This window comes from Pecten maximus, chromosome 4 (assembly GCF_902652985.1).
Source record: "Pecten maximus chromosome 4, xPecMax1.1, whole genome shotgun sequence".
NCBI classification, from domain to species: domain Eukaryota; kingdom Metazoa; phylum Mollusca; class Bivalvia; order Pectinida; family Pectinidae; genus Pecten; species Pecten maximus.
This window is the reverse complement of record NC_047018.1, coordinates 47538761-47554782: the sequence shown is the minus strand read 5'-3', so window position 1 is coordinate 47554782 and position 16022 is coordinate 47538761. Positions and strand designations below refer to the sequence as shown.

The 16022-nt window shown below is 39.7% G+C and overlaps 1 long non-coding RNA gene across 1 annotated transcript in view; it reads right to left on the bottom strand.

Annotated features, from left to right (window-relative positions):
* LOC117326288 overlaps positions 1-13476 on the bottom strand; it is a 60194-nt gene extending 46718 nt beyond the window's left edge. Inside the window, exon 1 of the long non-coding RNA XR_004532459.1 lies at positions 13352-13476. This is a non-coding gene — a long non-coding RNA (uncharacterized LOC117326288). The remainder of the gene's footprint in view (positions 1-13351) is intronic.
* Between the last annotated feature and the right edge of the window lie 2546 nt (positions 13477-16022).

Genomic DNA, 16022 nt, shown 5'->3' with positions numbered 1-16022 from the left:
TGGTGATAGTAGCAAAAAGGTTCCCCTTAAGGTCAAATCTTTTACCCTTAAGTATGAAAATGCAATCAGTTGCATAAGGGCAAAAAAACAGGTTTTTGTATACGTATATGTTAACACTTTCTAACATAAGTTATTGTAGGTTACATGTATGTACATAATGGTTTAAGTTTTTTTTGACTTTAAGGTAAATATTTGTTTGCTATTATGTGACCTAATCATATTTACCTAATATATTCTGTTCTATTTCAGGTTTAAAATTTGACCTTAACGTAAAATGAAATATTTTTCAATTTAGGTCAAATCATGTGACGTTCAGGTAAAAAAAATAAAAAAATAAGGACGAAAAAAATATATTTGGTCTTCAGGTGAATTTTTTCTCTCTAGAGTATCATATATATTATATTTGACATTTGGCATGCCATATGTACCCGTTGTCATTGTGACACTTAACAGTGGAGAAAGTGTCATTGAGGACTATATTGATTCAGGCTGTTCAGTATACTACAGTTGATAGATTTAATGCTTGTGTTGTATTGTAGCGGCTCGACATAGTATTGACTCATTCAGCTCAACTAGTCAGCACAGTTGTGCCCCACACACAATGAGTAATACTACAGGCTAGTAAGGGCTAAATAAAACCATTATTATTACTCAGATTCAATCGTATCAAAACAACACCTTCATTTACGTAACACATGGAACTAAAATTGATAATGATTAATACCGAGTCATACAATCGCTTGGAGTTAAGAGGAGGCCATTAAGTACATACAGGACAATACCAGGACATCAAAACAGATAAATTCTCAACAATATTATCAAACAAGGAAAGTATTTAATAGAGTCAGTGACGGAGAAAGGAAACAATTACATATATATCAAGGTCATCGCTAGCCCGAAGCTACATCCTCTCCCCAAAGATAGATACACCTGCTGATTTCACTTTTTACCTTTTTTTCCCCAAAAGAAGCTGAAACAAGTCACCTAACACTGTATAGTTGAGATAAGATCTTTGTAACATTAATATAATCTATCACATACAGCTAGGGACAAAGAGATTTTAGTACACCACCCTTTACATATAAGTCTAGACAGAGTCCCCATTAGGCCACGCCCCCCCTCTTGTTGATTGGTCAAGATGAAAGTAGTTCCAGAGCTTCATTACATATGTGAATGTGAGCCAGCTATTTCACAATCCTCAGACACCATCTACTTAGGCTATATATAATTCTTACAACTTCACGGCTGACTGAATCTGGTTATATGGGATCCATATCCTTGGAGTTATATCAACATTTCCTTCAAACAAACGGCTGCCTATGTCAACTAGAGAGCAGTAATCTTGACATACCCTCCCCTCAGCAGTACAATACATGTTAATTAGTACTGTGATGTGGCCGTGAAACTGTGCCCTTTAGTAGTATACATATATAATTGAGACAAGACCTCTAGAGCTTTGTCCTAACGCTACACTTGTAACAGAGGTGTAAGTATATATATATATACCTACAATTAATTCTATCTTTACAACATTCTGACCACAAAGTGTTACACAGTTAGTGGACAAACTTCCTGGAGTTTTATCACTCTGTGATGTCCCCTCCCTGATCAGGGTACATAATTATCACCAACAATTAATTCTACCTTACCAACACTCTGACCAATCTGTGTTACACAATCTGTGAAGAAAGCTTCCTTGAGGTTTATTGATATATATATGTTCACAGTATGTCCCCCTCTCTCTAATCATGGTACATAATTATCACCAACAATTAATTCTACCTTACCAACACCCTGACCACTCTGTGTTACACAATCTGTTAAGAAAACTTCCTGAGTTTTATTGCTAAATGTTCACAGCATGTGTCCCCTCTCTCTAATCAAGGTACATAATTATCACCTATAATTAATTCTACCTTACCAAAATTCTAACCAGACTCTGTGTTACATAATCAAAGGAGAAAACTTCTCTGTAAATTCTCAGTACCCCCCCCCCCCCCCCATTGAAATCTATCCCTGTAAGTGGAATAACCATGAAATGAGACATTCCATCTACAACAGTACTGCCCTTGTATTATAGTGTGTCCGATACCAGGGAGGCAATTGCAAGTCTACAGAGCGGGTACTAGACTGGTCAAAGTCATCAGGGAGGGGAAGGGAGGGCAGACTGGTCAAAGTTACCAGGGCAGGGCAGGGAGGTGAGACTGGTCAGTTACCAGGGCGGGGGAGGGAGGGCAGACTGGTCAAAGTTACCAGGGCCGGGAGGGAGGGCAGACTGGTCAGTTACCAGGGCCGGGAGGGAGGGCAGACTGGTCAAAGTTACCAGGCCTAGGGTGAAGAGAAAGTGGAGACTGGTCAAAATCATCAGAGAGGGGGAGAGAGCGGAGACTAATGAAGAGTTACCAGGGTGGGGGAAGGAGGCAGATTGGTCAAAGTTACCAGGGCGAGGGGGGGGGGGGGGGGGGGGGGGGGTGGGGGGGGGGGGTAGTTTCAAAGTATCAGGGGGTGGGGAAAGTGGGTCAAAGTCATCAAGGGGGGGGGGCGGGAATAATGTCGGCGGGGGAGGGAATTGATGGTAAAGTTACAGGGGGGGGAGGAAACTAGTCAAAGTCATCGTGGAGGGGGGGATCATACAGCCAAGTCACTAGGGAGGGGGCATGCATATATATATATATGTCACCAAGGAGGGAACCATACAGTCTAAGTCACCAAGGAGGGGACCATACAATCAAAATCACAGAAGAGCAGACATTCAGTACTATTCTGGGGGAGGTCATGGCCAGTTACTAATGAAATTAGGTGGACCATAATCAACGTAACTGGCAAGAGTGTGTGAGGAGGGGGTACCTGAAGTGTGAGAGGGCAGGAGGAAAGGAGACAAGCCATTGCAAAGAAAGGAAAGAAGACAAGCCAGTGTAAAGAAAAGAAAGAAGACAACCCAGTGTAAAGAAAGGAAAGGAGACAAGCCAGTATAAAGAAAGGAAAGAAGACAAGCCAGTGTAAAGAAAGGAAAGAAGACAAGCCAGTGTAAAGAAAGGAAAGAAGACAAGCCAATGTAAAGAAAGGAAAGAAGACAAGCCAGTGTAAAGAAAGGAAAGAAGACAAGCCAGTGTAAAGAAAGGAAAGAAGCAGTCAGTATAAGGGAGTATGGGACCAGCTAGTAATTGGATTGATGTACAATATAGTGTAATAGAAATGGAGGACCAGCCAGTTTAGGGAAAGAAGGGACCTAGCCAGTATAGTGTAATAGAATTGGGGAAAGAAGGGAACTATCCAGTAAAGTCAGTATATATATAGGCAATGGGGTACAGTTAGTACTAGGGAGCTGAGGGACTAATCTGTACTCATTAAGGGAGTGGAGCCCTGAGTCAGTACAATGGGGAGGAGGGCAGCCGGCTCCGTGAGGGATGGGTCCCTACAGGCGCAGTCCGATGGTCATTTACCGCCAAATAACTGCCAAAGTTACATTTCCTGTAGCTGTCAAAACATAGCAACATTCCCCTAAATCTACACACACAGATTAATTCTTACTATAACTACGTAATTACAATAAATTCAATCCAATATATGTAATTTAATTAACCAAACACATGCTATCTCGGAAGAGCTTGTATATCTGATAACAATGATATGTTTATGTGCTTGTAACTTCTTTCATTTCCATAGCAAGTGAAAAGAAAATATTACAATATTACATCTGCCTGCTATAATCTTTATCAGATACAGCACACATTATACGGACTAAACCAGGCTAGACTTCAGACTAAACCTGCAGGCGAGACTCCTTTTTTACTTCAGAGTGTTAACATGATCTACTAATTATGACAAATATTCATAATGTAAGTAAGGAGATTCTCCGATTCTAATTGACATATTGCATTGACAAGACGTCCAAATTAAACTTGTTCCTTTATCTACAGTACACTGAAGTCCGATGGGAACAGACTTGGACAACTACAACCCAAATTTAACACACAAATTTAACACACAATTTTTACTGGTATATTTACACTACTTTGTGTACCCAGTCATAAATTACAAGTGCACGTAACATGTATTTAATGGTTTCCATGCATAATTTAGTAAAATCGCTGGTGAAAAATCGAACATGTTCCCACGGCATGCTGTCTCACAGTTGTTTCTGATCAATTACTACATGAGTTAAGAACCATTAAACAGTTGATAAAAAATTAATTAGTTCATTAAAGAAGTCGGATAGAAAGTTCTGTCACTCATCATTTACGATCGTTTTATAGCTAACCACAACTGGGTAATGGGGCATTTTTTTCAAACTTATACCATCCATCTCTTCATGCAGACAACATTGTCATAGTACAAGGTGAAGCATTGCAGTGTGAGAAATTTGAAATCGGTATGAGAAATTAGAAATCAGTAATGTAAATTGTTAATTTTCTGTGAATTTTATAATTTAAGTTATGGTAAAGCACTCAACCGACCTACATAGGACCTTGAGAATAGTCACAAACCTATGTGACTGTCAACATTGCCACAAAACTGACCTTTGACATTCAACATTGCCACAAAACTGACCTCTGACCTTCAGATTGCAATTGACCCACAGCATTGTCAAAGAACTGACCTGACCTATACATTGTCACAGAACTTTCAGACCTACTGATGACCTCAAGAATTGTCACAGAACTTACCTTTGACCTACAGCATTGTCACAAAACTGACCTTTGACCTACAGCATTGTTACAAAGTTGACCTTTGACCTACAACATTGTCACAGAACTGACCTTTGACATAAAAAAAACATTCTCATAGAATAGGCCTTTGACCTACAACATTGTCACAGAACTGACCTTTGACCTACAGTATTGTCACAGAACTGACCTTTGACATGCAAAATAAATACAACACCACTCCAAGTACTGGAGACTGAATTAAACACCTAAATCACTTTGAAAATAAACAAGATGCTAAAAAAAAATGCTAACCACAGAAAAAGCCCAGGACACCAGGAAATATTCAAATACTACAGACTACTTCAAAGCATTTTTCACACAATGTCTCAAGCATAATGAACTCCAGTGAAACATGGCATGCCAGGAAACTGAGAACCTTGAGAGGCAACCTGCCTGTTTTTTAAGTTGTGAGCAATTGTTTCTAATTTTACACAGAGTATCAAAACGTCAAGTGGGCTTGACCAGGAGAAGGATGTGGTTTACACTGAGAGTGTGATACCTTGTGAAATACACACAGACTTTAGCACTTACTGGCCTGAAGAGAGTCCAATGATATCAGTTCAAAAATAGCTCTCAATAATATATCTGACTATAGTTTAGAAACTTTGAATAATTCTTCACCAATGCTCAGAAGTTTTCAAGTGATTTCCTGCTAATTAAACATGAATGAATAGAAGAGGACAGAAAGTAAACAAATTAGAAGCCATGCTTCGACAGCAGATTCATTGACTTGTAGGATAGGATTGTGTGAGAAAATATCTGAGGAATACAGGAAAGAAACACTGGACTCTAACTGACCACCACTCAAGATTGACCTCAAGATTGGCCTGATCTAGATCTTAAACAGCCAATTAACATCCAGCCACCAACCTGTTAGAACGGACTTTAGTGGGCACCTGTTCACTACATCTCCAAACATAAGCAAAGGAACGAATCATTTTCATTCACCATCAAATTTTAATTGGTATTCAATCCAATTTACATTCTAGGACTTTCTACCAATTTAATTTCCATTATGACTTGGGCATGTGAACTGTTGGCCTGGTCAGCTGTTTAAGTGTGTAAGATTCTGACCTGTACAGGAAGAGCAGGATGCAAATCTCAGAACAAGGAAAAATAATATTCCTTATATTCATGGAATTTCATTAAATTCAAAATCTTCAATGAAGTATATTGCATAGCAATCATATGGGCCTCAGTCTCCCCAGTACCAGGACCACACACGTGTAATGTCAGTCTCCCCAGTACCAGGACCACACATGTGTAATGTCAGTCTCCCAGTACCAGGACCACACATGTGTAATGTCAGTCCCCCCAGTACCAGGACCACACACGTGTAATGTCAGTCTCCCCAGTACCAGGACCACACATGTGTAATGTCAGTCTCCCAGTACCAGGACCACACATGTGTAATGTCAGTCTGCCCAGTACCAGGACCACACACATGTAATGTCAGTACCCCCTGTACCAGGACCACACATGTGTAATGTAAGTACCCCCAGTACCAGGACCACACATGTGTAATATCAGTCCCCCCAGTACCAGGACCACACATGTGTAATGTCAGTCTCCCCAGTACCAGGACCACACATGTGTAATGTCAGTCTCCCCAGTACCACATATGTGTAATGTCAGTCTCCCCAGTACCAGGACTGTACATGTGTAATGTCAGTCTCCCCAGTACCAGGACCACACATGTGTAATGTCAGTCTCCCCAGTACCAGGACCACACATGTGTAATGTCAGTCTCCCCAGTACCAGGACCACACATGTGTAATGTCAGTCTCCCCAGTACCAGGACCACACATGTACTTGTAATGTCAGTCTGCCCTGTACCACACATGTGTAATGTCAGTCTGCCCTGTACCAGGACCACACATGTGTAATGTCAGTCTCCCCTGTACCACACATGTGTAATGTCAGTCTCCCCTGTACCAGGACCACACATGTGTAATGTCAGTCCCCCCAGTACCAGGACCACACATGTGTAATGTCAGTCTCCCCTGTACCACACATGTGTAATGTCAGTCTCCCCTGTACCAGGACCACACATGTGCACTCCCCAGTACCAGGACCACACATGTGTAATGTCAGTCTCTCCTGTACCACACATGTGTAATGTCAGTCTCCCCTGTACCACACATGTGTAATGTCAGTTTCCCCTGTACCAGGACCACACATGTGCACTCCCCAGTACCAGGACCACACATGTGTAATGTCAGTCTCTCCTGTACCACACATGTGTAATGTCAGTCTCCCCTGTACCACACATGTGTAATGTCAGTTTCCCCTGTACCAGGACCACACATGTGCACTCCCCAGTACCAGGACCACACACGTGTAATGTCAGTCCCCCAGTACCAGGACCACACATGTGTAATGTCAGTCTCCCCTGTACCAGGACCACACATGTGCACTCCCCAGTACCAGGACCACACATGTGTAATGTCAGTCCCCCCAGTACCAGGACCACACATGTGTAATGTCAGTCTCCCCTGTACCAGGACCACACACGTGTAATGTCAGTCCCCCCAGTACCAGGACCACACATGTGTAATGTCAGTCCCCCCAGTACCAGGACCACACATGTGTAATGTCAGTCTCCCCAGTACCAGGACCACACATGTGTAATGACAGTCTCCCCAGTACCAGGACCACACACGTGTAATGTCAGTCTACCCAGTACCAGGACTGTACATGTGTAATGTCAGTCTCCCCAGTACCAGAACCACACATGTGTAATGTCAGTCTCCCCAGTACCAGGACCACACACGTGTAATGTCAGTCCCCCCAGTACCAGGACCACACATGTGTAATGTCAGTCTCCCCAGTACCAGGACCACACATGTGTAATGTCAGTACCCCCAGTACCAGGACCACACATGTGTAATGTCAGTCTCCCCAGTACCAGGACCACACATGTGTAATGTCAGTACCCCCAGTACCAGGACCACACACGTGTAATGTCAGTCCCCCCAGTACCAGGACCACACATGTGTAATGTCAGTCTCCCCAGTACCAGGACCACACACGTGTAATGTCAGTCCCCCCAGTACCAGGACCACACATGTGTAATGTCAGTCCCCCCAGTACCAGGACCACACATGTGTAATATCAGTCCCCCCAGTACCAGGACCACACATGTGTAATGTCAGTCTCCCCAGTACCAGGACCACACATGTGTAATGTCAGTCTCCCCAGTACCAGGACCACACATGTGTAATGTCAGTCTCCCCAGTACCAGGACCACACATGTACTTGTAATGCCAGTCTGCCCTGTACCACACATGTGTAACGTCAGTCTGCCCTGTACCACACATGTGTAATGTCAGTCTCCCCTGTACCAGGACCACACATGTGTAATGTCAGTCTCCCCTGTACCAGGACCACACGTGTAATGTCAGTCCCCCCAGTACCAGGACCACACATGTGTAATGTCAGACTCCCCAGTACCAGGACCACACATGTGTAATGTCAGTCTGCCCTGTACCACACATGTGTAATGTCAGTCTCCCCTGTACCAGGACCACACATGTGCACTCCCCAGTACCAGGACCACACATGTGTAATGTCAGTCTCTCCTGTACCACACATGTGTAATGTCAGTCTCCCCTGTACCAGGACCACACATGTGTAATGTCAGTCTCCCCAGTACCAGGACCACACATGTGTAATGTCAGTCTCCCCTGTACCAGGACCACACATGTGTAATGTCAGTCTCCCCAGTACCAGGACCACACATGTGTAATGTCAGTCTCCCCTGTACCAGGACCACACATGTGCACTCCCCAGTACCAGGGAGTACATGCACATGTACTTGTAATGTCAGTCTCCTCATCACCATTGGAGGGTGTGAATACAGAGCTTTTACCACCAATGTCAGCTTGTGTCAGGGTACACACTATCACAACTCTTTCATCTCTTTCCTTAATCACAAATACAGTGTTGCTGTCAGTCTGAATCCTGGGCTCAGGCCAGAAATAACACCTGTCCCTGTCGGCTAATTACGGTTACAGCCAATCTGACCCCCACACATGTCAAACAGCAACACTCAATGTCAGTGGGTCAACATTGGTCCACAACCAGTGATTAACTCATTGTATTTTGGCAACAGATAAAGTGTATCCCTATTCAAATACAAGTGGTCCAACAGGCCTGTATCGCTCACCTATTCTGCAGTTTCTTGGAATATTCGTAAGTCCTGTATATCTTCAAAACTGATTCATGCTATGTATGGATATACAAAATCAAAACCCTGGAATTTGGTATTCGAAGATTTTGGCAGATTTGCCTCCTGTGACCTTGAAAGAAGGTCAAGGTCATTCACTTTAACAAATTGATAAAGACCAAATTCATTCCTTTTGACAAACTTCGTTGCCCTCCATCCCATTGCTTCTGGTCAAAAGTTGTTTGAATGTAAAAGTTTCTATCTGACATAATTATAAGCCTACTTGCCCTTGAACAGTGGAGTAATTAAAACAGAAATTTGTTTTCGAGAGAACAAAGCCTGTTCAGTTCATTTATTTTCAAATATGTTCTAACTTATTAGTTGCAATGCCAGTGTCATCAAATATTGAAATGTATCATGCTGAAAATGTCAAATAATACCATATTCTACGTATAGAGTGAAGGTATGGAGATTTGTACAGGAAGTTATCACCTGTAAGATGTATCTGTTTACTGGAGTATGCAGATCCACATACCGAATACACAAATCATCGTGGGGCCTCAACAAGGAAGTCCTACAGAAATGTTCACATAGACCACATATTCAGCTGGCAAACAAACATTATCTGACCTAGACCAAGACGACTTGCACAAACTGTCACCGATGGCTGTGACACAACTTATACAAACTGTCACCGATGTCTGTACACAAAGAATGACGCAGACATAATACTGTATTTATTTCTTCACATTAGAAAATATCATCATCATAAACAATCAAGTTTTACTAAAATTATCTTCATTTCTATCATTTATCATGGAGAGAATATTTCTAACTTTCACTCAGAAAATTGAAATAATATACTCCACATAATGCCTGCATTTATTTTATCTTTTTACATCACATGACCACATACCTTTTTACTTCACATTATGCCTACAAAATTTGAATGACAACTATTTTCTTTTTTTACTTTGTATTGACTGTATTTTTCAAATTTGTACAACTATTTTTTTTCTAATGCATGAATATTCATGCAATATAAAAAGTCATACAAATTCGAAAAATTAATCCTGTGTAAAGTTTGAAAATTCTAGACTTCAGTAAATTTTATCAATATTTTTCAGACATGTGGTACAGTGTTTCTAGTTAATTTTTGTCATAGTTGCTGATATATTATGTATATTTTTACATATTCACACAGATTTTAAGCCTAAAAGTTGTTTAGAAGGCCATAAAATTCATCATCCATAAGCTTAAGACCATCAGAATGATATGTGACAATATACTGAAGAGAGCAAATGATCACCGGACTAGATATTTTGACTGGATGTAAATCCAAATGATGAATGCACTTTCCACAATGATCAAGAAATAATAATGAGAGATATCTAATTAGTCAATTCACAGTGTACAACTTCTCTATCTAGCCCAAACGAGTTCATCTTCAAGGAACATCTGTGACTTTACAAGAACTCAGGTAACCGCTATAGCTATATATACAGTGTCAGTATAATGATCAGTGTATTTCAACGTATAATATGATACAGTTACAATATTCAGTGTGTCCACTAAACACAGAGATCTATGTTCTTCATGGTTGAAATTTGTAGTCTGGGCTTTTTCTTGGGGGGTTTTGGGCCCTATTCCCAATTGACATCATTTCAGATTTAAACCAAATTCCCAAAATTTGCTGTTTACTCCTAAAAAAAGTCTTTCCCAATTCACCAATTTTCTTCCCAAAATGAGACCAAAAGGCCCATATCCCAACACAGCGAGAAAAAGCCCTGGTAGTGTGCTTGGTGCGACCTGAGGTCCCAGAGTTGACCTGTGAAGAATGACACAGAAATGGATTGTGACCTCTGCAGAATGACCCAGAATTGACATGTGACCTCTGAAGAATGACCCAGAATTGATTTGTGACCTCTGAAGAATGACCCAGAATTGACATGTACATGTGACCTCCGAAGAATGGCCCAGAATTGACCTATGACCTCTTAAGAATCATTTTTTTCTGAATGGCCTAAAATTGACGTGACCTCTAAAGAATGGCCCAAAATTGACATGTGACCTCTGAAGAGTGACCCAGGATTGACATGTGACCTCTGAAGAATGACCCAGATTTGACATGTGACCTCTGAAGAATGGCCCAGAATTGACCTGTGACCTTATATTATATGGAAGTAAATGTATTGTTTTTATAGATGAAAGAAGAGCTGGGCAAGTTTCCTGACAAAATCTTTGAGTTCCTTTTGTCATATGATATGCAGTAAAATAAGAAACTGGTTGATTAATTGTTATATCTTCACCAAAACTATGGATTTTGTTTATGGTTTATTTTGTTTAATTTCCTATTGACAGCCAAGGTCATTTAAGGACCTGCCAGGTTTTGGAGATGGAGGAAAGCTGCAGTACTGGGAGAAAAACTCCCAGTTTTATGGCCAGTTCCAGACAACTGACCCACATGGGTTTCAAACTTATGACCAAAAGATGGAGGGCTAGTATTAAAGTGTTGGGTAAAGTGCTGCTAAGGGCCATAACTCTACAAGTAAAGATCAAATTGTTGAACTCATCTGAGGTCTTAATTACTGATTTTGGTTGCATACAAAGTCTCACTTTAAAATCCATTCATATTTACTCAAATTATTATGTTCACAAGGTCCAATGGTAATAAAACTACAAAGGGCAATAACTCTGTAATAATTTTACTGTTGACATAACCCACAATTTGTTGTACTTAGACGATTTTTTTAAATCTAATTTTGAAACTGTTAGTATTATGTTTCTTAAAAACAAATGACAATGTGCCACCCTCTTTCTTAAAGCAATTCCATGAAATCTGCAAACCAATGACCTGTTGAATCTCTTACAAAGTACCAGATGTGGTTTGGTGCTGCAGTGGTAATGACGATGTCTTACACCCAAGTGACCAGGGTTCAATTCCAAGATCAGGTGTGAAAAGGTATAGGGGCACCTGTCAAATCATGTAGGTTTTCTCTGTTATTCTTGGTTTCCTCCTTCAGCAATACCCTAAGTGTACTTTAAAATGGGCCGAGAGTGATTGACATAAGATGATCCAACTTGTTTGAACAAGAATGTAGCAGGAAGTTGGTTCTTTGAGAATCTCTCCAACTGGAGATTTTTCTCTTCAGCTTTGATTCTAGTTTTATTCTTTTACAATTTTAATGAGATATGCTGATCTAACGTGTTTTTGCAATTGCTGTTAAATGATTAAAGTTGTAAAGGGTACAGGTGGCAACGTCTGTTTAGCAAAGTATTTCACTACAATAATAGATCATATATATATATATATATACTGAAATGTCAGAACAGGTTGTCGGGTGGATATATTGCACTGGTCTTTTAACTGTGCGACCAGGTACCCTAATTAGACATGAAAATGTATTATAGGGTTGTTCTGGGGTGACCCACCCTATCATACCATGCTGTACATGCACCCTATCATGTTGTCCCCATGCACTCGTTTCCTTCCACCAGGACCCCATTCATTGAAAATGAAATTTGCCTTTCCTAGGATTTTCTTTTTATAGTAGCATTAATATTGCATTAAAATGGCTAATCTTGTTGGGACATGTCATTCCTAACATCAATTATTTTCAGAATAAAATAAAAACTAAAATGAAAGTATTTTAGGTGTATATGTTGTAAATGATAAGTTATGTCACAAAATGAAAACATCTTTTCTGCTAAAATTCCTGACAATTGACACATTCGTAGCTAAACTAGACAATGTGTTTCAGGTTTCTAGAGATAGACTAAAAAATAAACACAAAACAAAGGACTAAAATAGTAAGAACAACATGTATCGTGTTTCAATAAGAAAATGTAATATCATATCTGATTATTTTCACGTTCACTTCGTAATAAATGTGACAAGTGTTCACACCATCACTTCAATAATCCACCATTATTGTCGGCCAATACACACGTCCGCCGGTAACCAGTTATAACATTGTAGCTACCGTAAAATAAAATAAAAAGTACTTCAGACGTACAGCATATATCCATATGAAACGTTACAGTTAATATTAATGATCCAGAATGATATATCAACTGTTAACTTTCATGATAAGAGAACGGTCTATAAGGATGGCATTTGGTTTTACAAGCCCAAGCAAGTCCCCGTCTTACCGACCCAATACACAGCCGTTTTCTCAGCAATTCACATCCATCTGATCTTAAAAAAGCGTCACACACCTGCTTCATGGTTTGAAGATCAATTAATCTCTTGTTTTGGAATTTATAATCCTTCAAATACAAGTCTGTATCATGTTTTTCGTCAACACACAAAAGCCACAGTTCAGACCATGTGCTCAGCCGCCATGACACTTGTTAGCATTTTTGCTGATGTTTGCAATATGATTCAACAAAATATACAAATGGACATATTTTTGTAAAACCGTTATTACAATATATATATACGTGCAGATGGATTTCGCTGATAATAACCTACATCAATTGTTCCAGTGCCTTTTTTCGGAGGTCATCTTCAGATTGTGATCAAAACAACAAATATCCTCGTTCCCAGTCGTTTTAACATATTCATTCGGAACATCGTGCCTGTCGTGTCTTGACAGAGAAAAGGCGAGAAAACAAGTATTTCCGGTTTCGAGGTTGGTCCGACCACCTGCTCATATATCTAGACTTGCTATAGTCTCAATCTGTAAAATGAAGGATGAATTCAGTTAACTAAGTTAATTTCACAGGTGTGAAAGTATCAATGTCCCATTGTTTGAGACGTACATGTAGATGATCTATGCGGTTTGAAAAGGAGATGGCGAAGCCTGAGTACATTTTAAAATCGAAATATATAGACACTTTTCTATTTTGTTAAATTGAAAGAAATTCCAAATTTACATTGTCTGGAAAAATCTATATACATAATATTATATGAGATATTGAATATTGTTTCCTTGTTTTTTTTTCTTTGTATTTTTTCTTGGCAAATTAACTACTTCAAACATCATAAATGTACAATAAAACAGAGGTTTTCATGTTATGGCAAATAGCAACGTGAAATGACAAATTCCAAGTCAGGACACAAAAACACAGAACTGTGCTATAAAAAATTATCATGAATCAGAATAATAGGTTTAATTTGTACCCGCCAATCAACAGTCTTCTTTATATGTATTACAAGGATGAATAACTAGCTGTAAGAATGATAAAATTATTATTCACGGCTTCCAGTTTCCCTTGAATTTTGCTATTTCAGAAATGAACATTGTTTCTCAGAAATCTGAAAGGTTAAAATATAGTCAAACAAATATTTACCTTCAGTCCCAAGAGTCTGATCTCATTTTAAGGAACCAAAAACACATTATCAAGGCTACTGGGCGTACTGGTATTACAAAATAAATGAATTGATTGATTAAATGATTGATTGATTGATTGATTGATTGATTGATAGATAGATAGATAGATAGATAGATAGATAGATAGATAGATAGATAGATAGATAGATAGATAGATAGATAGATAGATAGATAGATAGATAGATAGAGGGAGGGAGGGAGGGAGGGAGGGAGGGAGGGAGGGAGGGAGGGATGGAGTCATTGATTGATTGATTGATTGATTGATTGATTGATTCATTGATTCATTGATTCATTCATTCATTCATTTGTAATATTATCCTTGATTGGATTCGTTATAAATCTGTGTACAAAACATCTGTCAGTCTTAACTACCCAGGACGTGTGCGTTCCTGGTCTTCTCGCATGTAAAAAATACTACTGTTTGACTAAACATGCTGAGTTAGTTAGAGTTACGCTTCCGTTTTAGTAACCTAGTATTAACTGCACATATTCGGAATTCCAGAAGGAATATTCTGTAATGACCCTCGTGCCTTGTATCACAAGGAACAGGTGTATTACTATAATTAACACGCCCGTCAGGTAACCCGCACTATATATATATGTCTATAACATAAACATGTCGATATAGATCAATACTATAAGTGGCTGTTAATAGATAGCATTTGTCAGTCACATGCGAACTATAGCCATCCAATTCACCGTCATGTTTGTACTGAAGGTGTATATTTTGTACACGGATTCATCGATTATAAGACATTGTAAAAAAAAAAATAAAAATGAAAAGTGACAATGGATCGGTGTGCGTAATATCTCTTTGAAATGCAACAGCGGCCAACCTTTCTTCACAAAACTCCACCTCATTACACATTTCTATAAATAGTAACAGTGACCTTGATCTTTTGTTAGCGAAACAATGTTCCATTACGCTTTTCTATAGATAGTGACAGTGACCTTAATCTTGACATTTTGTTCCCGAAACACCATCTCATTACGCAATCCTAAAGATAGTAAATGACCTTGACCTTTTGTTCCTGAAACTCAATCTAAGTGTACATTACTATAAATATAAAGTGCCCTTGATCGTTTGTCCCCGAAACATTTTCTCATCACAAATTTATATGTATTCCTTAAACAATTAATGTAGTCCTTGACGATGTGTTCCTGAAATGCTATCTCATTCTGTTTGTATGTTTGTTTACCATACGACACGCTTTCAATCAACAACAACAAAGACGTACAATTTTTATTACATATGTGTTACAGTTGATGTATTCGACATCGTTGTTGCCCCTACCGTACTGAAAAATTCGTAAATACAGAAGTTCCATTTTTATTCTCTAAACTACGTATGTTTATGACTAATGATCATCTTGACTTTGGGGTGGGGGGCCGCGGTGGCCGAGTGGTTAGGGTGTACCGACACTTTATCACTAGCCCTCCACCTCTGGGTTGCGAGTTCGAAACCCTATGTGGGGCAGTTGCCAGGTACTGACCGTAGGCCGGTGGTTTTTCTCCGGGTACTCCGGCTTTCCTCCACCTCCAAACCTGGCACGTCCTTGCATGTAAATGACCCTGGCTGTTAATAGGAAGTTAAACAAAAACAAACCAATGACTTTGGGGCATTGAAAATTATTTTTTTTCGAGGTACTTTCATAATAAGGGCGAATGCCATGAATCAATATATAGCGGAGATCCAATTGGGGCAGATTTGATGCTGATTCCGGACAAATCAGACACAGTATGAATTGGGGAAGGTCGGACACCAGGACAGATATAACACTCAACGGCGACAGATCGGACTGATTTTGG